Source organism: Trachypithecus francoisi, unplaced genomic scaffold, assembly GCF_009764315.1.
Source record: "Trachypithecus francoisi isolate TF-2019V2 unplaced genomic scaffold, Tfra_2.0 Lachesis_group15, whole genome shotgun sequence".
In the NCBI taxonomy this organism is placed as follows: domain Eukaryota; kingdom Metazoa; phylum Chordata; class Mammalia; order Primates; family Cercopithecidae; genus Trachypithecus; species Trachypithecus francoisi.
Window position 1 is genome coordinate 76,953,694 of NW_022681460.1, and position 24,480 is coordinate 76,978,173.

General features: G+C 37.8%; 1 long non-coding RNA gene across 1 annotated transcript in view; it reads right to left on the minus strand.

Annotated features, from left to right (window-relative positions):
- LOC117097447 overlaps positions 1–24,480 on the minus strand; it is a 104,817-nt gene that overhangs the window by 63,856 nt on the left and 16,481 nt on the right. The window contains exon 3 of the long non-coding RNA XR_004442938.1: positions 9,165–9,215. This is a non-coding gene — a long non-coding RNA (uncharacterized LOC117097447). The remainder of the gene's footprint in view (positions 1–9,164; positions 9,216–24,480) is intronic.

Sequence of the window (24,480 nt, forward strand, 5' to 3'; positions counted from 1 at the left end):
ACTGGGCCTCAGAGACAAATTGTAGACTCATGTCTACAGCCTTTTGCCAAGAGAGTTGCAGATGTAGTTTAAGTCGTATTATAGTTGGGGGCTGTGCTTGGTGGTTCACGCCTGTAATCCCAGCACTTTGGGAGGTTGACGGGGGCAGATTGCTTGAGCTCAGGAATTCAAGATCAACCTGGGCAATATGTGGAGACCCCACCCCTACAAAAAAAATACAAAAATTAGCCTAAAGTGGTGGTGCATACCTCTAGTTCCAGCTACTTTGGGGGGCTAAGGCAGGAGGATCACCTGAGCCCAGGAGGTTGAGGCCACCATAAGCCAATATCGTGCCACTGCACTCCAGCTTGGATGACAGAGTGAAACCCTCTCTCTCAAAAAACAAACAAACAAAAATAAAAACAAAACAAAACAAAAAAATCAGTAATAGGTTGTAAGTTTAAATTCCTGCTCTTTCTCTTATTAACTGCATGACTCTGGGAAAGTTACTTACCTCTCTGGGCTTCAGTTTCTTTACCTATTAAATTGAAATGATACAAATATAAATACACGATGCTCCATGATGCAGGGCATGTAAGATTCCAAAAAGTACTGAGTACTGCAAACACTCTCTATTCTACTTTTTTTTTTTTTTAAGTTTCAACTAAAAGTTCACTTCTTCTGATTTCTACAGCACTTTTCATCTTCCCACATTTAACAAAATGCCCCACAGTCTTTTTTCCCAAAAGGGTGTGTATATAGTTATGTCTATCTGTCTGTCTGTCTATCTTATCTCTTTAAGAAGTCTGCCAGATTTTGGAGAGTAGAAGAATATATATTAGATTCCTTGTATATCCCTTTCAGCTTCTAGAATGCACTTACGATAGCACTCGACAAATATATATTAGATAAATGTGGTTTACAGTCCCAGATACAAAACTTCCCTATGCTCTGTATCAATTACACAGCTTAGGAAGATGCAGGTGTGGAATAATTTATCTAGGGTTTGGGTGTTTTTGTTTGTTTCCAGTTGGTCTGTAACTATACATAGATTCAATCATAATGAAGCTGACAAAGGAGAGATGACATTTTGGAAACAGAAAAGGAATTTTGGATATTACAGCTCAACATTTGTCACCTCCCTGGCTGATAGCAGCGCACGTTCTTTCCCTTTGGCTAAATTTGGATCCAACGCCGGCTAAGTGCACTAAGCAAGCCAGAACTGCATTGTACCTCTATTTTGTGACATATGAGCTCCCTGCTTTAATCTCCCCTCTACTGTATAAAAGAGGATCTGAGGCTGTTAGACTTCAATCCGGTGATTCATGCAGCTGGCACACAATAGATTCCACCTCTCTTCTCACTGCTGCACAATATCAAGCTAAACAAAATGTCTTAGAAAGCTTTGGTACATGTAGTTAGCCTGTCACAGATCCCTCCTCCCACCCCCAATGCCACCCCCACCCCCCACACACTCCTTTTTTCCTTCTACTAAGCAAAAGAGTCCGAATGCCCAGCACCTGCCTTTTTACTGACATTTCCACAAAGGTAAAGGAATGAACCTTTTGTCAATTCCAACCAAACGATCTGTTTTGAAACAATGAGATGAAAAGCCTGGGCCCCTCTCCTTGCTACTGGATTACAGTGCAGAGGATTAAAATAAAGGACACTTGATTTTATTGATTTAATGAGGGATGGAGGCTTTTGCCGGAGCATCCCTCGTGGCAAAGGAACAAGTCTTGTTGGCAGGTACCTCCACTGAGGCACTTCTTCTCCATTTGTTTGGTTTTTCAGTGGTGCTTGTTTATGGGTTTGGCTGTTAGAATGACCCACAGTGTTCCTTGCCATGCTGTATGAAGCAGTCAAATGCCTGCAGTGATTTCAGTGTGTGTCTCTAGACGAGGAGAAAGCGGAAAGCGGGAGAGATGTGGATGGGAGGGTACACAGTTCTGCAGGATAAAGAGCTGCTGGAAGAGGTGACAGGGAAAGCATAGCTTTGAAAAAAGAAGGAGAGTCAAAGAAAGCAGACTGGAAAAGAAATAGCACTTCTACCTGTGAAAGAGATCATCTGCAGAGCCTGTTATTTCTCAGCAGCATCTACTTCAGCTAGTTTCTAAACCCCCTTTCTGTCCACACCATTCTGTTCCCATCCCCATCCTTTCCCCCTCCCCTTCCATTACCCAAGTTTGAATAGTGAGGAAACTAAGGGGGTTCAGACACCATGTTTGCTGTGGATGGGGCTGGGCACAGCTAGATAATCTTTTTGCTTTTGTTCTCTTCTTTGGGATTTCTTGTGACATTATTATTGACATTTTCATATGGTAATTTTTGCATTATGTTTCTTCTTTTATATTTGCCCTATTTTTTTCCATACAGCCTGACTTCATTGTCTACTGAGCCATGTGAAAGGGACATTGCCAGTCACCTGCTGACCAAATCTAAGCAGTGATCTACTTTTAATACCGAAATGTACTGCATGTTTCTTAACAGACATGTGTACAGTCAGGATTCCTGTTAATATGAGCATATGTCCCTATACACTGTGTACATTTATTGAAATGTATTTATGCAGTCCACCCATAGATTAAACACCCCCAATTCCCTCTGGTGATACTGTCTCTCTGATTGCTAGCTTAAAGAGAAATAGTTCCTAAGAGCATATGGTTTCCAAAACACAGCCCTTCCCCCTCCCTTTCAGTGTACACAAAATGAACGGCCACCCCTCCCCCACAGCGTCTCTGCTTTCTGCTGCAAGAGCCTGAAACCAGGGGCAAAATCATTAGTTCCCAATTACCTTAAGCCATGCAAGCTAACCTCTCTCAAGGGCTGTTGGTAAAATATTCACACAGTTCCACTGTCTAGACAGTTATGAAATATAGGTGCAGGGCTCGGCCACTGCAGAACACCAATGCATCTCAAATGAAGCGCTTTTATTAAAGAAGTATAATCACCAGGATAACTAATTACATCAATGCCACATAGTTAATTAAACCCATTATAGTTACTATTCCCATGGAGAGGAGGTCAAATGAAGCGACCATCTTTTTGATTCTACTATGCTAACAAAAGAAGAAATTAAGTAAAACACAACAGAGACCTCTTCATTTTGTGTCTGTTTTTTAACATTTAATAACTACCTAGTGTGTCATCCAAGATCTTCAAGTATAATCCATAGCCAAAGACTGCTGGGCTATTCAAAAGACCACCTTGTAACTTACCTGAACTTCCATTAAATGATTACCAACTGTTTGTTTGACTGGTGCAAGAAGTAATGACAAGTAAAACTGAAAGGCAGAAGGAACAGCCACCGTGCTTTTATTAGTATCTTAGAAACATGATGGAAGGTAGTGCTTATATTTCAGTGTACTCTGGCTTCATGGCTAATAAGGGGGAGGTAGCCACATGTACCCCTCTAGGCCCTACCAGTCTAGAGACTGTGAGAGTGACCCACTAAGGTTAGGTATTAAAGCTCATTAACCAGCCGGAGACACACAGATTGCATATCCTGCAGTTTCAGCAACAACAAAATCTTGCTCTGACACCCAAATATAAAGGATAAATCAGATATAAACATGGAGAAGGAGCGAATTCAAGAACTCTATTGCATAATGACATTGTCTTCCAGAGGAAGAATGTGGACATACACACACACACACATCTCTCAAACACTAATCTTTAGAAAATAAACCAAGATATTTTGATTCTCCTTGTCTGAAAATTCACCAGGTCATTATATCACTGTCACACCTTCTTCTCAAAGCAGTTCATTGTACAGAGAGAGGATTTGCATTCACTTCTCCTGATTAACAAAGAAAACTTTGTATAAAAGGGCTATGCACTGAGACGTGCAAATGTGGCCAGTCTGACCCCCTGCAGGAGAAGGCAGACAAGCAGTAGGGAGAAGAGGTAGATGAGGAACGAGAAAGAATGCTTTGATCCCAGTACAGCACACACAATATAGCAGGCGGCACACTCCCAGCAAGCTCTGACCCTAAGCAGGCTGAAGTTTGGCATGGAGTCAAAGAGTGGAAAGCAATATAATGAGTATAGTTTCGTGCAATTGTGAACAACAGAAGGCTGCACAATCACGTTCTTGGTGGGTTTGTTGTGACAGTGGTTGTTGTGATTGTTGCTCATGTTATTATCGTTATTGTCATTATTTTCCAACTCAGGAAATTATAATATTGCTTCAACTGCAAGATAAGCCTAATTATTTTAATATAGACTGTAAGCAAAAGACAGCACAAAAAAAAAAAAAAAAAATCACACAAGCCCCATGAAAAATAAGGGTCAGGTGTTAAATCCTTTATTTGTCCAGTGGTTTAAGCTGATATGTGAAGCATTTAGTTTAGATGTAAAGCGATCTTTTCTTTACCATCCATAACCCTCACCTCCACCCCGAAAGCTGCTTCTCAGACTTCTTTGTTCTTCTCATGGAGCCACCATGCTACCAGTCACCCAGACAGAAACACCAGGGGGAGGTGTCTTTTTTTTTTAACTTTGTCTCCTTTTTCCCTTTTGTCAAATCAGTGGCCAAGTCCAGGAAATTCCTCGCCATCATCCACTTCCCTACAAACCCTTTTCCATTACCACCTGCCTCAGATCTTCTTTCTCTGTCCTTCCTGCTTCCACTTACCCTCCCCTTTCAATCCCTGTTACTCAACCCACCCAAGAGATCTTTCTTCTAAAGTATTGGCCCCATCTGGTTGCTCTTTGCCTCAAAAACAGGCATTGATTCCCCAGAATTGCCCTATTGAGTAATTTGTAAATTCCTCACTTTGGCGTTCAGGTTGTCTCCACTCTGCCTCTGCTATGTGTCCAGGTTTACCTCGCAGGGCTTCCCTAGCGGGGACCTGAGCTCCCTTCTGATCACGTCACACACTCCAGTGACTCCAGACCTCTGCTTCTTATATGCACCTCACTGACAGTTCTTCCCTCCCTCAACCGGTCCTTCTTGAACTCCTGCACATCTTTTAATGTTCACTATATATATATATTTTTTTTTTTTTTTTTTTTTTTTTTTTTGAGAGACAAGATCTTGCTCTGTCACCCAGGCTGAAGTGCAGTGACATGATCATAGCTCACTGCTTGAACTCTTGGCTTCAAGCAATCCTCACACCTCAGCCTCCCAAGATGCTGGGACTACAGGCATAAGCCACAGTGCCCTGCTCAATGTCATCTTAATGCCTTCTACCAGGAAGCGTTTTCTGATGTGCCTAAGCTATAGATATGTTTATCACTTTGATTTCCCAGAACATGTTTTTTTACATGTACTTTATGACCAGTATCATAATATGCCTATAATAATCAAAAGTATTGATCATATCATTTCTTCAGCTTTTAAACTATAAAAATTCAAAAATTATATCTTACTGATCTTTGTATGAGGTTAATTAAATATCCATCTACTGGGATCAAATTAAAAGGTCATTTTACAAAATTATGGCATCTTAAATACAGGGTAATTATCCATCTACTTGGAAAAGTTTTGTACTATCATAGTTCAAGCGAGTGAAAGAAATGAACATTCTCAGACACTTCTGTCCCCATTGTTGTGTGATCTAAAGAAAGTGAGCTTCATTCTTATAGTTGATTTATGAGAGAAGCAGGTTGGATAAACCAACCCTATAAATTATCCAAAATGTATTCTGACCCAATAAAGCATGTTATAATTTGAAAATATTTGTTGATAAGTTATGTTATTATAAATTTTGTGATTTATACCTTGATGCCCCAGCAGGCACAAATACCTACCTTGTAACTATAGAATGGTTAATGCTACTCCCCTGCCCTGATCTGTGCCTTTCCAATGTTCATCGTGGACTAGATTTGACAACCTAAAATTATTTTACTGAACTTTCACACACCAAGGCAATTGACTGGGTATACAGTAATCCCCTCAACCTTTATGTGCATTTTGCTTTTCGTGGTTTTCAGTTACCTAAAGTACAAAAAGATATTTTGAGAGAGAGAGAGATACCACATTCACACAACTTTCATTAGAATATACTGTTACAACTGTTCTATTTTATTATTACTTATTGTTGCTCATCTCTTACTGTGCCTAATTTGTAAATTATCATCATAAGTATATATGTATAAGAAAAAGCATGCCTGGCACCGTGGCTCACGCCTGTAATCCCAACACTCTGGGACACCAAGTGGGGGTGGATCACCTGAGGTCAGGAGTTCAAGACCAGCCTTGCCAACATGGTGAAACCCCCATCTCTACAAAAAATGCAAAAATATTAGCCAGGTGTGGTGGTGTGTGCCTGTAATCCCAGCTGCTCAGGAGGCCGAGTCAGGAGAATTGCTTGAACCCAAAAGACAGAGATTGCAGTGAGCTCACATCATGCCACTGTACTGTAGCCTGGGCAACAGAGCAAAGCCCTGTCTCAAAAAAAAAGGGGAGGGGGAAGAAAGAAAGAGAGAGAGAGAGAAAGAGAGAGAGAGAGCGAGAAAGAGAGAGAGAGAGAAAGAGAGAAAGAGAGAAAGAGAGAAAGAAAGAAAGAGAAAGAAAGAGAGAAAGAAAGAAAGAGAAAGAGAAAAGCAAAAACAGAGTGTATACTCTCCAAATACTCAGGTATACACTTAGGGTCCTGGGAAGTATCTCACAGGATAAGGATGGGACTAATGTATTAATTATGTGAAGGGCTGAATAGCAGAGGAAAGATAGAAAGAGATAGGACTCGAAAGATCTGAGTTCTAGTCCTGGTTCTACATACTCACAGGTTGGATGAATTACTTAACTTCTAAATTAATATCTAAGAGACTCCCCCCATGAACACACACACACACGCACACACACACACAAAGCCATACTGCTGTACTTTCTGAGTTTTAAAGAGAAAATAGAAGAATAGCCTTAAATGTATTAAAGTAACCAAATTGAAACTATGATTTAAATATGATTATTCACAACTTTAAACTGTATAAAATTGTAATTATTTGGGGAAAGAATAAAATTTTCTACTCATTTGATGTTATAATGCAGTGTGATTAAATCAAATAAAGTAGACACAATAAAATTAGAAAGAAAGAACCACAATACAAACTTGGAATAATACAAAACAAAACAAAACACACAATATAAAATATAATAAAACTTAGAACAATAACCAACTCACCACTACCACTTGTATAAAACTACAGAGGCACATGGAGTAATGACAAAATAAACCAGGGTTACCATTCTGGATGATACATAATTATAGTAATGCAAATGCAAGCAATTCTGAGCCAACATGAAAAATCATTGTTTTTCGACATTTTTGTGCCTGTGGAAAGTTTTTGTTTTACTGCTTATGAAAGGCAGTTTGGGGGCTGAAGTTTATGTTAGTTTATTTTATTCTTTAAAAATGGACTTTAATTCCCGTTGAATAAACAGTGTATAAACTACTAAAATACCATAAACTCCAAGTCAAGAAGCTTAGAGCTTTGACTCTGTCTCAGGTTTAAATGAGCCCTGGCTAGTTCATGGTTTACCAGTAAACTCTTCTCCATGGGTATAGAGTATGAACTGCTATAATACCATCTTCATCTAAAAAGACTAACCAGAAAGAATCAAAAATATAGAATTTATGCTCTGTGTTGAAGGAAGAAGAAAAAAAGGAAAAGAAGGTAGAAGAAAGGGAAGGAGAGGGCAAAGGAAGGAGGGAGGGGAGGGAAAAAGAGAAAGGAAGGAAGGAGAGAGGGAAGAGAAGAAAAGATAGACAAAAAAAAATTTTTTTTTTTGAAATGGAGTCTTGCTCTGTTGCCCAGGTTGGAGTGCAGTGGTGTGATCTCTGCTCGCTACAAGCTCTGCCTCCCGGGTTCACACCATTCTCCTGCCTCAGCCTCCCAAGTAGCTGGGACTATAGGCGCCCGCCATCTCTCCCAGCTAGTTTTTTGTATTTTTAGTAAAGACGGGGTTTCACCATGTTAGCCAGGATGGTCTCGATCTCCTGACCTTGTGATCTCCTTGGCCTCCCAAAGTGCTGGGATTACAGGCATGAGCCACCGCACCCAGCCGACAAAAAAAATGTTTGGAAGATGAGCAGTTAACAAGCCTGGAGAACACAAGTGATTTTCCCTAATTTCTTTCAGGATCTTGACAACCTTTTTCTCTTCTGTACCTGGGTTCTTGGCATCTTACTTTTATTATAGTTTCACTAGGGACAGGATTATACAAGGGTGAGGAATGATCATGAATAAAAAAGAAGTTGGAACCCTAAGCCCAATAGTAATGAAAGGTTTCCTGTAAATGTCCTAACAAATGTATCAGGTCTGTGCAGGAATACACCAATGATGTTTCAATATACTTAAGGCATCAATACTACAGACACATACCCGTTTTCCTGCCTAAGATCTTCTACTGGTTTTCCATTTTTTACAAGATACATGATCCATAAGGCTGTCCAAAAACCACTTAACTCTACAAAATCTTCTGCAACAGCACACACAATATTCTACGAAATACCAAAGGACTTACAGTTTTCCTGTGTGTGTTCACCAGAGAACAGAGGACAAAAGTAAAGGATGCACTCTTGCCTGAGAGGTTTTGGAGGGTGTGACCTGTCCTCTGCAAAGCCTCCCCCGACCTCCTGGAAGAGTGGAAGAGTGAACACTCTCCTCACCAGAAAACCTCTGACTCATAGCTTTCTTATCTTGCAGCGCTTATCTAACAATCTCAGATCTCTCGTTTATGTAGATGCCTTCTCTACTAAACTGGAATCATTTCTGAAATAAGAAACTCTAGCAACGTGTCTGATACATGTTCGTAATAATAATAGTGAATACATACATCAGGAATTCAGAAGAACTGTGCTATTGCAAAGATTGTACTGAGCTACAAAAATAATTCCTTCCATTTGTAAAACATGCATTGCTTAAGCGGTACATTCACAAATCTTATATTTTACCATTAGGTCTGTCAAGATACTTTTAACTTCAACTTCAGGTTAAGAAAAGTGTTAATAGACTAGATTAACTAATGTGATCAACTAATTAGAATAACTAGTTGAGAGTTTCAGAAGTGAATTAACTTCTCTAGGCTTCAGTTTTTGTACTTATATAAACAAAAATATTCCATGTGAGTCTCTTTGAAGTCCCTCTAGCTCTATAGCAAGCAGCCAGATGGAAAAGTATAAGCAGCCAAAATTGCATTGTTGTATTAATAAAATGAAATAAGGATCAGATAAACTTACAAAATGAGAACTGTCATCATCTGTAGGAGTTGTTGGTTCTTTCTGCAAATCCTACAGATGACAACAAGAAAGAAAAGCAGAGAGTTTAGAGAGGAAAGAGGGACCACGAAGAAGGACCAAGTAGTTGCAAATAATACCAAAAATAAAAACTAAATAAAAAAAATTGAGAATGAATAAGCTTAATTTATACTACCTAGAAATCTCTCTCTTTTTTTTTTTCTGGAGACACAGTTTCACCCTGTCACCCAGGCTGGAGTGCAGTGGTGCAATCTTGGCTCACTGCAACCTCTGCCTCCTGGGTTCAAGTGATTCTCCTGCCTCAGCCTCCCAAGTAGCTGGGATTAGAGGCATGTGCCACCACGCCCAGCTAATTTTTGTATTTTTAGTAGAGACAGGGTTTTGCTGTGTTGGCTAGGCTGGTTTTGAACTCCTGATATCAAGTGATCCGTCCACCTCTGCCTCCCAAAGTGCTGGGATTACAGGCGTGGGCCACTGCACTCGGCCTAGGAATCTTTTTTCACAACAAACATACAGGACACTTTTTTATTCAAGCACATGGAATTAAAAAAAGAAAAATCTATTGTGCAATTAGCCACAAAAAAGCTTCAATACTCCCCCTAAAATCAGTATAATATAGACTTATAGCTCTGATCACAACACAATAAGATCAGAAATCAAAACTAAGATTTAGAAATTCCATGATCCATGTTGCTGGAAACAATAAAACATATTATTTAAAAATGAGGGGGTTTTTTGGTTAAAGAGAAAGACATAAGAAAAACTGTGAAATATTTACAGTTTAATAACAATGAAAGCTTAAAGGTCAAATTTTGGAAGTAAATTAGTACTAATGAAATTTTTTATTTTAGAGACATTTATCAGAAACTGAGATTTACGTAAATAAGTTAAGTGATTGATTACTCAAAGCAACAATAAAACAGTAACCAAGTAAACTAAAGAAACAAGAACCAAATAATACAAGATAATAGAGGGATTTCCAGTTAAAAATGGGGGATTAGATGTGTGCCTTTGAATTTACCCCCCACAGAAACCCCATAAAACAATGGTAAAAGGATATTTCAAAGCATAAACTTATAAGGACAAAGAGAACAGAGAACGGGAGACTAGCAATAAAACTTCAGAAGATGGAAAAAAAGAATGAATATTAAATGACTTCATGAACTAAGAAAGTGAATCCTAAACTGGCAGCAGAAATCTGGGAAACTATTCTAATGCTTTGGCAAAATCTTCCCAAGGTCCAGATAGTTTTAGCACCATATGGTTCTGAAAGTGGGGATAAGGTGAAACCAAACAAAACCAAAGAGGACTGGTTAAAACTGTTTATGAAATCTATTTTCAGATATCCTCCTCTAGTCTGTGTGACTTCTACTCCACACAACAGTAGAGCTGGAAGCTTATTCTCCAGACATAGGAAAACAGAGACTCTCTGACCTGGGGGACATCAAGCCTAGTGGAAAAAAGAAATGGCATACTCAGGATAGGGGGATTAAGTGCAAGTTTACATACTGAACTTTGAGATCCCTCAGTTACCAGAATGCTAATAGCTAGCCTCATGCTATCTAGGTTGGAGATCAGAAGATCATTATCTGGAAATACTGATAAACCAGAGAGGGAAGCCCTGAAGGCCATTATAGGCTCTGAGCAGCCTTGCCAGCATAGGCCATAGGGAAGTCCACAGTTGGCAATTCCCAACCATGAGCACAGAGCTTCTAATTCACTTTTCAAACCTCCACTCTAAACTATGACCAGGTACTGGAAATGGAAAATATAAGAAGTTAGTTGGAGGAAAAGAGATGAAACTACGATTAATATTTTTGGAAAGATGAAAGAAAATGTTACATCCATGAATCAAGAATAAGATGCTGTGACAAAGGAACAATCAGAAAACATGATAAAGACCTTGGATATTGAACTTACAATGATTAACATTAAAAACGCAATGGAAGATCTTAAATATACTGTTTAAAAAATGGAAAAGACGGCCGGGCGCGGTGGCTCAAGCCTGTAATCCCAGCACTTTGGGAGGCCGAGACGGGCGGATCACGAGGTCAGGAGATCGAGACCATCCTGGCTAACACTGTGAAACCCCGTCTCTACTAAAAAAATACAAAAAAATTAGCCGGGCGAGATGGCGGGCGCCTGTAGTCCCAGCTACTCGGGAGGCTGAGGCGAGAGAATGGCGTAAACCCTGGAGGCGGAGCTTGCAGTGAGCTGAGATCCGGCCACTGCACTCCAGCCTGGGAGACAGAGCGAGACTCCGTCTCAAAAAAAAAAAAAAAAAAAAAATGGAAAAGACAAAGAGCAAACAGACAAAGGGATGGAGAATAGGAGAGAAAGCATTCTGAAATTAGAAGATTAATTGCCAAATATCAGCTAAATTTATTTCAACAACTGCAAAGACTCATATATATCTAAAACGATATTGGCAGGGAAAGGAAAATCATTGCACCTCGTGCTAACTAGGCAGCAGCCGATGCTACTGGAAAAGCATACAGAACCCAGGAACAGCGCCATGTTTGTAGCAACTAGCTATTTGATATAGGTGGCACCACTAACTTAGTCAGAAAAGGAAATATGCAGATATTGTATATTTTTCAATTTTTGAATATTATAATTAATAAGAAATGGGAAATAGGAAGACATGTTAATTTGAATCATATGAATTTGTTGATATTTGACTGTTTTGACCTACATAATGTCTGTTTCATGAACTTCAAATTAATGCATGAAATGATTAATGTTTGCCTATGAAAAAAGGAGAACAGATGTAGAAATAGATTAAGGTATATGGCTAAACAAAAGAAAAGTCTTGTGGATGTACAATAAGCTCTGAACTGGGAAGAAGAATAATTCAGTTCTATGCACCAATAGGTGACGATGATGCAAGGTTTGTAGACAGGCTTACAAAGTCATAACAGATGGAAAAATTACCACGATGGAGCTCAAAGTAGTTATGTTAAGAAACTCAGCAAAAATCTAAAAGAAAGAAGACAGGCAAGATAAGATATGAGAAAGCTGTCTTGGAAGAGAAAGAAATATTTAAAAGATGAACACTTATAGCTATGAAAAAGTGTAAAATTAGATTCAGAGAACAAAAAAAAAATCAAAGCCTGAGGACAAAATGAAAGTTAAAACAATTTTTAATAATTCTTTGGGATGTTCCCAAAACAGAAGAAAAAGACTGACTGCCATCCTTTCTTCAAAGAAATAGTGCTAACAGTGAAAACGAGGCACATGTCCAACACTTTTTTACACCTCCTACCACCACTGCCATTATACTCACCATCGTGTCAGACACATACCAAGTTCACAAAATGTGGTTAGTAGAACCTAGTGGGAGGGGTGATCTTAAATGATTTAATTTTTCCCCTTGAAAGGGATTTTCCTTTGTATTGCACAGTTTCTTAAACTCTAGATTTAGAAAAAGACACAGGCTTCATCTATTTTTCTGGATAAGGGTCATTATTCCTGCCCTCTTCAACAGACACTTGCAACAGTGAGAATAAAGCCCATAAATTATATATATTAGACTTGACCATGACGTGATACATCTTCTACTTATAATTTAGGTGATCTTATATAATGTGCTAGACAGTTATGTTATCATTATTTACAGAACCTTGAATGCGGTAGTAATCATCAATCTAAATGCCTATGCATTATTTTTAAGGGAGAAGCACAGTGATGTATCAATATTTCAGGTTAATGCACATTGAGTGGGATGAAGGGTTTAAACAAGGAGATAGAAATAGAGATTTCTCTGCAGCTTCAACAACTATCTCCTGAGCACTTTTCTACTCCCCACCCTTCCTTGGGCCACTCTTTCCCTACTTCGGTGATCCAGTAAGTTAACTTCCTCAAATATCCATTCATAGTTAATCCTTTGAAATTTTCATGAATGAAGTAAAAGGTGTAGTAAATTACTGAAGACATTAATTAGGCAAGCAGCATGAAATGTTTGCACATCATCTCTCAAAACAGACTAAATAGTTGTTCTTGACATGATCCACACCTAAACTCAACTTCTTTTTCTGTTTCAATAGGTTTTAATATTTAACTTGCTCAAATTGTGATTTGTCGATATAAATAAGAAATTTGTTTACTCTCCCTAACTGAAAGAGGAAACCCAAATACTCAATTATGTCCTATAGTAAGAATCTATGAATCATAGCATAATAATTGAGGCAAGTGTCTTCAATCAATCTCAGAGTTGCTGACCATTTGCAGCACGAGACTAAAATGAAAAACTAGGTCTCTAGCAGCTCTCTGAGTCATCTTAGTGGGTAAACAGGGTTATCTTGATTGAACTCACAGAGTATCTGACCTACCCGAATGTCAACATGTGTTGAAAACCACTCCTCAGCCATGACAGAAAAGGCAGGTGCTTCATAAAACCTGTTGACTGAATCAAATGAGTCTACCAATTGATATTATTTACACAATTTTTGCTCTCCTTAACCGCACAGACTCTTCCACGCCCTTCCTAATCTTTCAGATAAATAATGATGCCCCAAAATAATGTTAATTCTCTGAATATCTGCCATAAACATATTACCTAAAATACAAATGAATTTATGGTTTCTTATTACTTGAGGATTTTCCTGTGCCATTTCTTCTTACATTTGTACAGATTTTCTTTTCTGTGTACAAATGAAATAATTAGGTTCTAGATCTACATCTTTGCCAATTACAAATGGTTTTCTAGCTGCTTTCAGAGCCAGAAAAACAAGTTAGGGAACAAGACTTTAATAAGTAGAAAAAAAATTAAATATATTTTTTAAAGGTTTTCAATTAAGCTGTCATTAATGCATGAGTATTTAAGATACGATTTATGGAGTGAATACACACACACACGCACACACACAAATGCAGGATTTGCTAATTACTAGCTGTATGATCCTTATTCTTGGCAGTATACTTAATCTCTCTAAACCTTAGTTTCCTGGTTTATAAAATAAAGATAATAATAATTATTTTATGAGGTTGTAGTGAAGTTTAAACAAAAGAATGGACATAAAGGTATTTTTTCATATTAAAGTCCTATACAAATGAAATTAGTGTTTGTATGCACTACCTACTCTGGGTCAAAGGCTAATCTTTGAGTTTGGAAAGAATATAAGAGGAATGTAAGGTATATTCTCTTTACACAACAAACTTAATATTCATTTGGGGAAGAGGAAATAATTAGAAAAAGAATTGAGATTGCAGAAAACTAAGTTGTGTGACCCAGGTTATGTGTGCAGTCACAGTTCTAAGAAGGAAGAGTTTAAAATGGGCTGGAAATTATGACCATTTTATTTCCAAATGGAACAGGCTAAGCTTTGCCTGAACAAAGAAGCAAAGATATCTAACAGCTGCTTGCCACTCTCTGTTGCTTAAAATATCAGAGGAGTATGAGGTTTAGGCAGCTCTGAGTCATCTTCCTCCTAACTTGGTATTTATTCAGGACATAGCTCTAACCCTGATGACAACAGCATTCCTGACCTATGAGCTGCTCAAAATGCTAAGATGGTCCTGAAGGTGAAATGGACACCTCCTCCCCATGCAGTCAGCTGCCATTCCCACTTGTGCTTCTGTAGCCTCCTCATTTTGTCACAGTGTTTGTTCTAAATGAAAAAGGTCTGGACAGCTGAAGAAGAGGAACTGAAGCCAAATGAGAAATATCCTAGATTCTCTTCTTATGACAATGCTCAAGACTCACAGCTGAGGCAACTGTAGAAAGAACTGGAGCTTGGGCTTAGACCGTGTGACTTTGGTAGCTTGTATACCACGAATGAAGCCCAATCAATTCAATTCAGTTGTTCAAACTCTATGCAGGTCTGTTTTGATCAAAGTCCTGTAACTGTTAGATATGCAAAACTTATTAAGGGAGAATAATGAAAGATATGGAGTGATAAGACAATTTTACATATATTTTATGTGTTCTCATCTCATCCAGTGGTATCTGTAAATGGGCTATGTAATCAACAGTTTTGCAGATGAGGAGGATAAGGCCCAGATGGGTTGGATAACTTGTCCAAGGTCACACAATTTATAAACTGCAGAGGGAAAATCCAGTCCTAGAAAATCCTGGCTCTAAAGCCTGTGTTCTTTATACTTTTGTCAGAGGGAGAAATCTGAACACACACAGAAGTATTTTTTTAAGAGGAGGGCTCTGGGTACAAAATATTTTCACAATTCTAGATGATGGGGTATTTTCACAATAGGTGAATTGTGGAGGAGTAGGCTGGAGGGAGGTTGAGGTCATATATTGGATAACTATGCGAAAGATCACCACTTTGCACTCAATTATGTAAACACTGAGGAGTCACCAGTGGCTGACCAAGTATAAGGGAGTTCTGGGTATGGACAATGAGGGGTTACCCTGCCTATAAAAAATTTTAAAGCTCTAATAAAACCCAGTCATTCTGATTCTAATCATCACTTCCTGTCGACATTTCTAAACAATGAAGTGATAAAATACTCCTCCTCAAAAAAAAAAAAAAAAAAATCATTTCTGGTCTTAGTTTTAAACAATTGCTGCCATTAGCATCGAGTTTTAATAATACATTGCATGGTTTGAATTAGCACATTTTTATTATTTGTCCTTTATTAAACATTGTGTTCAACATAGAAGTTAATTCAGCAAATTCCCAGTTAAACAATTGTTCCCCAAGCGTACCCCACTCAATCATTTAGGATAAATGGGGAAACGTTGGCAATTGCCTTGGACAGACATAGCTGCGATTCTGAGTCAGAGAAACAGAACTTGAGTTACTGTGGGATCACTTGGAGTTTCCTATTTTCGTTTAAATGCAAAATGCAAGTGTAACATTTTTTATTTGATAGGTGCAAATTTTAATTCATATATAAAATACCCCAAACTTGCACAGTCTTCAGAATCAAAATCACTTCTTTTCATTTGTTGTTTTAAAACAGAAGATTTAAAAATTATATTGATTACTAATTACTACATGAAAATAATTTCATCACAAAGTGGGGTGTGTTATAAAAATGGTCCAGTCAAGGTGTCAAAAATGCTAGGAATGCCACTGGAAGTCACTGAATGTTTTTGATGGGAGGGGTCACGAAAGAATGGTTAAGGTGAATCATAAAAGACATCGTCATTATACCAATCTATGTTACGTATATGTCTAGTTACCAATATGCTTTCCTAGAGAAGAAAAAAAAACGTGGAGTACAAGTTGTCAAAAGCAATAAAAAGTATTAAGTGGTAGAGCGTATTCTGGCAGAGGTCCTTGAGGCTGCTGCATCTTCATGGTAGAATATCAATCCTACCTCCAGCTGGTCTATCCTTGAAAGCAGGCAGTTCTCATTTTTAACTGCCAGCAGAGAACACTACTACTTCAGGGAGTCAGTAGGGAATGATTCAATTTGGAAATTTCTGTCACCCAATATGTTGGGAAGTGTCAATTAAGAAAATCATTATTTAGGTTTTTTTGTTAAGGACACATGGTTGTCACAACCTGTATTGTTGTTTACAATATTCAGTGCACTTCCCTATGGGAGGATTGCACATCCCTTTCTACAGAAGACTGGCCTGGCCTGATGACTGATTTGCTTCAGTCAGCAGACGTGATGACTGTTCTGGGCCAAAGTTTTAAGAGCTACGATGTGGTTTGCTGTGTCCTTTCCCTCAGTCTCTGTGATCATGAACGCATGAAGCCTCTATTCACCCAGGGTTCCTTAATAACTACAATGAGCACAGTCCTTTTTTAACCCATTATGAACATGTTACCTGAACAAAAATTAAATATTGTAGTTTTAAGCAGCTGACATTTTCTGGCACAAACTAGCCCTACCTAATTGATAGAGTAGTCCTTCCATTTGGGCAGATACTCTCAAATCTATTCCCAAATTTAGATGGACTAGAGGAAATTATTTCATAGAACTCCTGTGTAAATATCAGTAGAATTGCTTTTACTGAACTACATTTGATGTGAAGATTGTTCATATTGAAAGACACTGTAAACGCACCTCGTGAAACTCAAGCTGGTCCACGATTAAGAATGTTGTCATGAACGAGAGGTATTATGCAGTCATAACTTGATAAACATCCTCAAGAGGTCTTTGCCTGTATTTTGCATTAAGACTCGTTACAGTTCTCCTGAACAGTGTGAACTATTTCTGTCACTTAAATACTATCTATTGTGTACCTGATCACGTACCTAATCTATTTCAGGTTAGTTGCCAGGAAGCTTAGGTCCAAATTTTTGGCAAGTGTGCAAGTGTTTGCAAGATCTGTTTTCAATGTAGTCTTAATTTTAACTCTATTTTATGAATCTGGTTTCGTGTTCCTTTCTTAACAATTTTTAATTGATATGTTGTATTTAGTCTCATTAATCTTTTCAAATCCTTTAAAAAACAAGATGTGGATATAAATAAATATTACAGAGAATACCATTGCCATGTGACTGACTCTTTCTAAACATGTGAATGTCCTCAATCTACATCAAGTCACCAAAATTGCTCCTAATAAATATCACAATTTAGAAGACACTCCCTTTAAGCCTGAGCCCTGAATAGCTCATGGCCATGTCAAATTGAAGAGGTTCTTATTTGAGAAAAAAGTTCTGCCGGCTGCATTTGCTCTAGTAGTTTTTGTTTGCTTGTTTGTTTCCAGAAAACCTTCAGGGTTCTAATTTTTTTAGCTAATTAATATAATTCTTATACTTAATTGAGCTCTCCTTCCTACTGAGTAAACTAGGCACTATTAAATTCCATAAAGCAATGGAAGACGTATTCCTAGGATTCTGAAATTTTTCATAGGCTAGCTGGGGAGTTCAGTAACTAAAGCAACAAACAAAAGCAGTTCAGAAGACACAAAATTTTTCTGGGCCAACTGTGGACCCAGGGGCTGGGGAAACTTAGAATGAAGGGGTGGAATAAAGGGATGGTTAGTGTAAGAATAGAATTAATTGGAGGAGGCTTTCTGAAGGAGGTAAAAGTTGAGCCATGTCCATTCATCACTATTCCCTCAAAGCTTCCCTTATCATTTTCCTCTCCTGCCTCCCTTAAACATTAAAAAAAAAAAAAAATCCAGCAATTAAAATGCCTGACTCAGGGAGACTAAGAGCTCAACCTTATCCCATACCAAGGAGCTATCTGAAGTCGGGCCTCAGGACCCCTAAGGCTTCATGCTGGCTTAGGTGCAGATCTGCCATTTGTTGACAGACTCTTTCCCAGCACCGAGTATGTTGGGGTCACTGGGAAAGAGGAAACTTATGAATAAATTTGAAAAGGGGTCTGAAAATGTAGATGAATGCCAAAGGAGTCCTTTGTGAATAAAATTAAGCAGTCGTTGCCATAGAGGACAAATGTTTTAACTGACTCTGGTCCACACAGCCTCCTAAGGCTTCCTCCAGGAGGCAGAGGCATGGGTCTGTACTAAATGGCTTAATTTTCTTAATCAACTATTTCATTGTGGGTTTTAGATTTTATTCCCATGCCTATTTTTTTTTCCATTTTGCCATAATACAGCCCTAAGTACCGTGGCAAACATTTGACAGTTTGCTCAGCAGGTGCTGGGCTCTGCAGAGCTTGCCTAGCTCTACCTTTTATTAATTGGGTTTCAAAATGTGTTCTTGTGTGAACAGAACTAAGATGGGACTATTGTACCTGTCAACAGGAAGCTGGGTGAAATAAAATATTTGGAATGTGTTTTAAAATAACTCATTGTGTGCTTGATCGGTAGAGAGTTTAAAAGAGAAATATTCTTTAATGTTGAAATAAATAATCACACAATCAAAATGGCAATAAAATTAAAGAAATGATGGGGTTTGTTCAACATTCTTCAGTATCTGATTACAATAACATTCTCTTTGTGCCCAATAGATTATGCAATGATGAGATATTTCTTAAAAACCATTTTAATAAAAAACCTAGAGACCTGGGGATGTAGTAACTACTTTGAAAACCAACAAATAGGCAGGCCTCTGTAAATACATCTGGATGTTTCCAATTTAATTTTTATCTCCATTTAGAAGTTTTTTTTTCCTTATCAAGAAAAGCTCTAGATCCGAAATTTCACATTCCAGCTTTAAAAAGCTCTGCCTAGCCTTGACCGTCTGAGGAATATAATTTTCTTTTGGTAAAGCGGAAGGATCTTTGTGATTCTTTTTCTTTTTTAATATGTGTGCTTCAAATTAAATTAACTTTAATGACATACATTCTAACACTCTCATTTAGGGCAGGGGATCAAAGGGAGGTGAAGAGCGAGCAGTAAAAGTTGACGAAAAGCTCAGAAATATGTCAGGCCCTCTCTTGTCATTATCATTGTCATTTCCATCATTAGCTTTACTCAGCTATAAAATAGTGAATGGTGTCTGTCTTCTCCCGAGGGACCGGGTAGGCAGTTCCCCTAAAAAGGGTTGTGTTATGAAGTTTAAGTATGGTGAAAACAGAGATGAAGCCATAACAATCTTAAGGTGAAAGGCTGAAGAGATAAAGAAATCTTTATGTTTGTTTCCAATTAAACAAATAACATATTTTTATTGTAAAAGTCTTGAAGAGTCGTGAAAATGAGGAAGATGTAAATAACAAAAAGCCCCTGAAATTCTACTCCAAGAAATGACCACCGATCCGTCTATTCCCTCCTGAACTTTCTTACATGCCTCCTACACATACACACACGCACCCACACACACCCTTACACAAACACACACATATACTTTTTTTAAAAACAAAGATGTAATTATATCAACTATACACACAGCTTGCTTTTGCGTAATTGTCATTATAAACAAGGACAAGATTTTTGTTTGATGGGTAAAACTGCCACATCCTTTTAATGTCTGCCCAGTATTTCCCCAAAGGGATGGAAAATAATTTTTAACCCAATTCTTATTGACAAATTTTCATGATGTTTCTAATACATCGCTATTACAATTACTTGGGTGAATATTTCTGGAGAATAAATGTCTAAAAACAGAACTATGGAGGGAAAAATTTAAAACTTTGCTACATAGTTCCAAGTTACTGTGCAAAACGTTGTAACAATTTACACCCTTATCAGCAATGTATGAGAAAATACCCAATTCCACATATTTTAAGCTTTGCTAATCTGAAAGATAAAAATGTATCTCATTATTATTTAAATTTACATTTTTTAGCTGCATTGAGGTAATTTATACATTTACTTGGAATTTTTCCAATACTAAGTAACCTCACAGAGGAATACAGCACAGCTTTGTATTTATTAAGTCCTCCTTCATGATTGTCAGGAAAGTTATTTTATTTTTCTGGTAGACGTCTTGCAAATAGCTTATTAACTTTTGATGTGCTATATGCTTTTATTACTGATGAATTGGGATTGTTAAAAATTATATTACCAAGTGATTTTGCAAATCTAAACCTACTGGCATTTAAATTTATTTTATTTATTTTATATCTAGCCACTTTCTATTAGTTTTAGTACTAAAAGTTTCAGTTAGTTTTTTGTTTTGTTCTTAGGTAGACTATCATAATGCTGCAAGTAATAAATTTTGCCTTTATTTTCCAATAAATATGATGTAATCACAATGGTCATCCTCATCTAATTTTGGAATTCAGTGAGAAACTGTCTAGTTTTTCACAGCTTATGATAGTGTTTTATTTTATCATCTGTTTTGGGCCTTAGACCACTTTGAGAATCTAAACAAATCTTTCTTTCTCTCAAAGCACATGTGCTGCACAAACAAGCAAAATTTTAGTATATTTTTAGTTGATTCATACACCCCTTGAGACTGATGAACACACTCACACAAAAACATACCACGGGACAGACTCAACTGACATAACTGAAGTTGCTTTAACAGAACTGGCCAAAAAGAACATTTCCAAGTAGGTGAAGGGTGTCAACTTAACGCAGCAAGCATTTGTCCAGTTCTCTTTCATTAGGGGTTCTAGTTACCCAACAGAAGGGATAGCTTTCCAGTACAATTAAAAACAGACATTCTGCAAGGCAATGGCTGTAAACTCTCCTTGAATTACTCTCAGTTTATCCAGAAAGAGAGGGAGATAAGTAAACAGAACAACATGAAAGTGATATTAAAGATGTGTGTGTTCTGGATGACAGCATACCTGGATACTGTCTTTCATCAACTGCAAGATGTTTAACAGAGAATGTGTCTTTTGGAGTAAGACTAAAAAAATGATATTGAAGACACAAAGACGTTCAAAAAAAAAAAACAAAGGTAGTTTGGGCTCATGTATTTAGAATGATAGGTAGTCCCTTGAGCTTGGAAAACAGAAAAAGTGCAAGATTTGTGGTGCACTATTGGAAATGACTTTGTTTTTATGGTATCCTCAGCCAAAATAACATTGTGTTACAAATCTTGCAAAATAAAGATTCCTCAGAAACCTCACACAAATTGCATAACTCTTCAACTATTCTGTTTCAGGGTAGGAATCTCGTAGTTATTCTCAGTATTACCATAGTATTACCATTGACTTACCACTTTAATCCTTTTGTTTCTTTCTTATTTAATTGATCCAGAATATTATGGACTGCTGAAAATGCCTGATAGCTCTCTTTGTCTGGTACCAATTTCAGAAACTTCTGGAGGAATGCACAGTGGAAGTTGTTAGCAGTAGCTGGAAATTTAGTGTGAAAAAGCCAGGTTTGGGGAGATTTACCAATAAATATCAATTATCTACTTTACATCCACACACAGGAAAGTACATGTCTCTTGGGAATATTCACTCATCTTCTATTTACCACAGTTAAGATCCTTGGATGGTTTGTCCATGAACTACATGCCTCTTTTCCCATTGTTTCTATCAATGCATTCTCTTTCTTGTCTGGGTCCCTTCTATATTAAGATTTCCTCCATGCTTTTCCCCCCATCTTCACTATTTCTTTTTTTTTTTTTTTTTTTTTTTTTTTTGAGGCAGAGTCTCGCTCTGTCGCCCGGACTGGAGTGCAGTGGCCAGATCTCAGCTCACTGCAAGCTCCGCCTCCAGGGTTTACGCCATTCTCCTGCCTCAGCCTCCCGAGTAGCTGGGACTACAGGCGCCGGCCACCTCGCCCGGCTAGTTTTTGTATTTTTAGTAGAGACGGGGTTTCACCGTGTTAGCCGGGATGGTCTCGATCTCCTGACCTCGTGATCCGCCCGTCTCGGCCTCCCAAAGTGCTGGGATTACAGGCTTGAGCCACCGCGCCCGGCCCATCTTCACTATTTCTAAGCAATCTTTAGGACTAGTCATCAGATCAGTTTGCACACCAAAAGTCTTCCATATTTTGTTTGTCCTCCACTCTCAACTGAATCAGAATATGGAGGGTGGGGTTTGGCAGAGAGGGGTTTGTGGCAGACATCAGTACTTTTTAAAGTACTCAAAAACGAATCTCATAAACAGCCACTACTGAGAATCACTGGAACCAACAGCATCCCTCATTAAATCCTCATTGTAGCCCTTTCTGCTTCGTTCCCTTGTTCTCCACTTGTTTCCAAATATGCTTTGAGTCTCCCTTTTTCTAGTGAACAGTCAATAGTCGCATTCTGCTGTAGAAATGGCCACCATTACACCAGATTTTCTTATAATTATGAATGACCATGAGGTTTCACAATTAAGATGCTGAAAGCATACGTGAAAAAGAAAAACATCTGCAATGGAAATACAGTTTCCTGTGAATTTTTTCCCCTCCTTTATCTCCCCAGTGTAAAATTACTGAACTCTCTTTGTGCCTTGTCCATTCACCATTTGTTACTTCACCCTAATTTATGAATTCATGTGATGGGCAACATATTTACATAGTATGATTACAATGGCACTGATACAGAAATTTTGATGCTCAAAGAGTATTCAGAAAAGAAAAAAGTAACAATAATGCTGAGGAATTCCTAAAAGAATTTTTCAGGCCTTTAGAAAATGCTTATGTGTAAAATATTTTCTAAAGTATTCCATCTCATAATTGCTAAGATACTCTACTGTGAATGCAAACCACATCTATTTGATTTTTTTCTTCTCCTCGTGTCCTTAGTTGTGTCTGTATCCTTTCAATCAGTGTTGCTTTAGTAAACTCTTTGTTAGTATTTGTCGAATTATCCTTAGAAACAGCTACCTTCCATTGTGTTATTATTGTAGTCACATCCTCAAAGTGTATTTGTAATACATTTTTCACAGATGATCCTAAAACAAGCTGTAATTACATATATAATTATAGTATATATAGTAGAAGGATTATTTTTAAAAAATAAATGCCAAGTAGCTTGTAAGGCCTCTGGAGAATTCCGAAATACACAAAACAAAAGCCATCATAAACTTGCTTTTTTTTTTTTTTTTTTTTTTTTTTTTGTCCAGACTGGCTCTTTTTAGTTCTACTGTCTCCTGATTCCTCACTCATTAAGTGTCACACAGTAGATGACAACTGGATTCATGATACGTGTGGTGGCAGAGTCAATCCTTTTTTTTTTGGACTGTGTTTTGCTCTTGTTGCCCAGGCTGGAGTTCAATGGCATGATCTTGGCTCACCACAACATTCACCCCCCAAGTTCAAGCGATTCTCCTGCCTCAACCTCTCGAGTAGCTGGGATTACAGGCATGGGCCACCATGCCTGGCTAACTTTTTGTATTTTTAGTAGAGATGGGGTTTCTCCAGGTTGGTCAGGCTGTCTTGAGCTCTTGACATCAGGTGATCTGCCCGCCTCGGCCTCCCAAAGTGCTGGGATTATACACATGAGCCACTGCACCCGGCCTGAGTCAAACTTGTATGTGTTGACTTTATCAGGCTATCTTTCTCTTAGTAGATTAATAATTTCATTGAATAAGTTTCAGTTAAGTGATAGTGCTTTAAGGGCAATACGTTTCCCAAAACCAAAATGTCATATTTATTCTTTAAAGTAACTTAAAGCAATTAAATATTATAGTCAGTCAAAAACAATTTTTCTAATCTCAATTGATATCATGCCTACAAATAGTATAAATTTATTTCCATGCAAAAGCTCTTCAATACCGTTCTAAAAACTAAAACCTGAGCTCTATTTTTGGCTTAGCACTAATTTCCTGCTGTAAGTCTTTCAGTTTCCACATTTATGAAACCAGCAAACTAGAGAAAAATAAACAGCTGTGTCCTTGAAGCCTAAGGACCTCAGGAATTAACGAGTTAATAATTTACACACTGCACATGTTCCTTAGGGGGAAATAGCCTTCATAACACACCGCAAGTATAAAGTTAAAATAACTAAGGATGATAGAAGCAGTGAACTCCATTTATTTTGTGATGTGTATGGCATTTTGATTCTACAAATTCTGCCTTAACAGATGGTAGCATTTAGCCAATACTCCTAATAATATTTATAAGTAGATTGAGAATTAG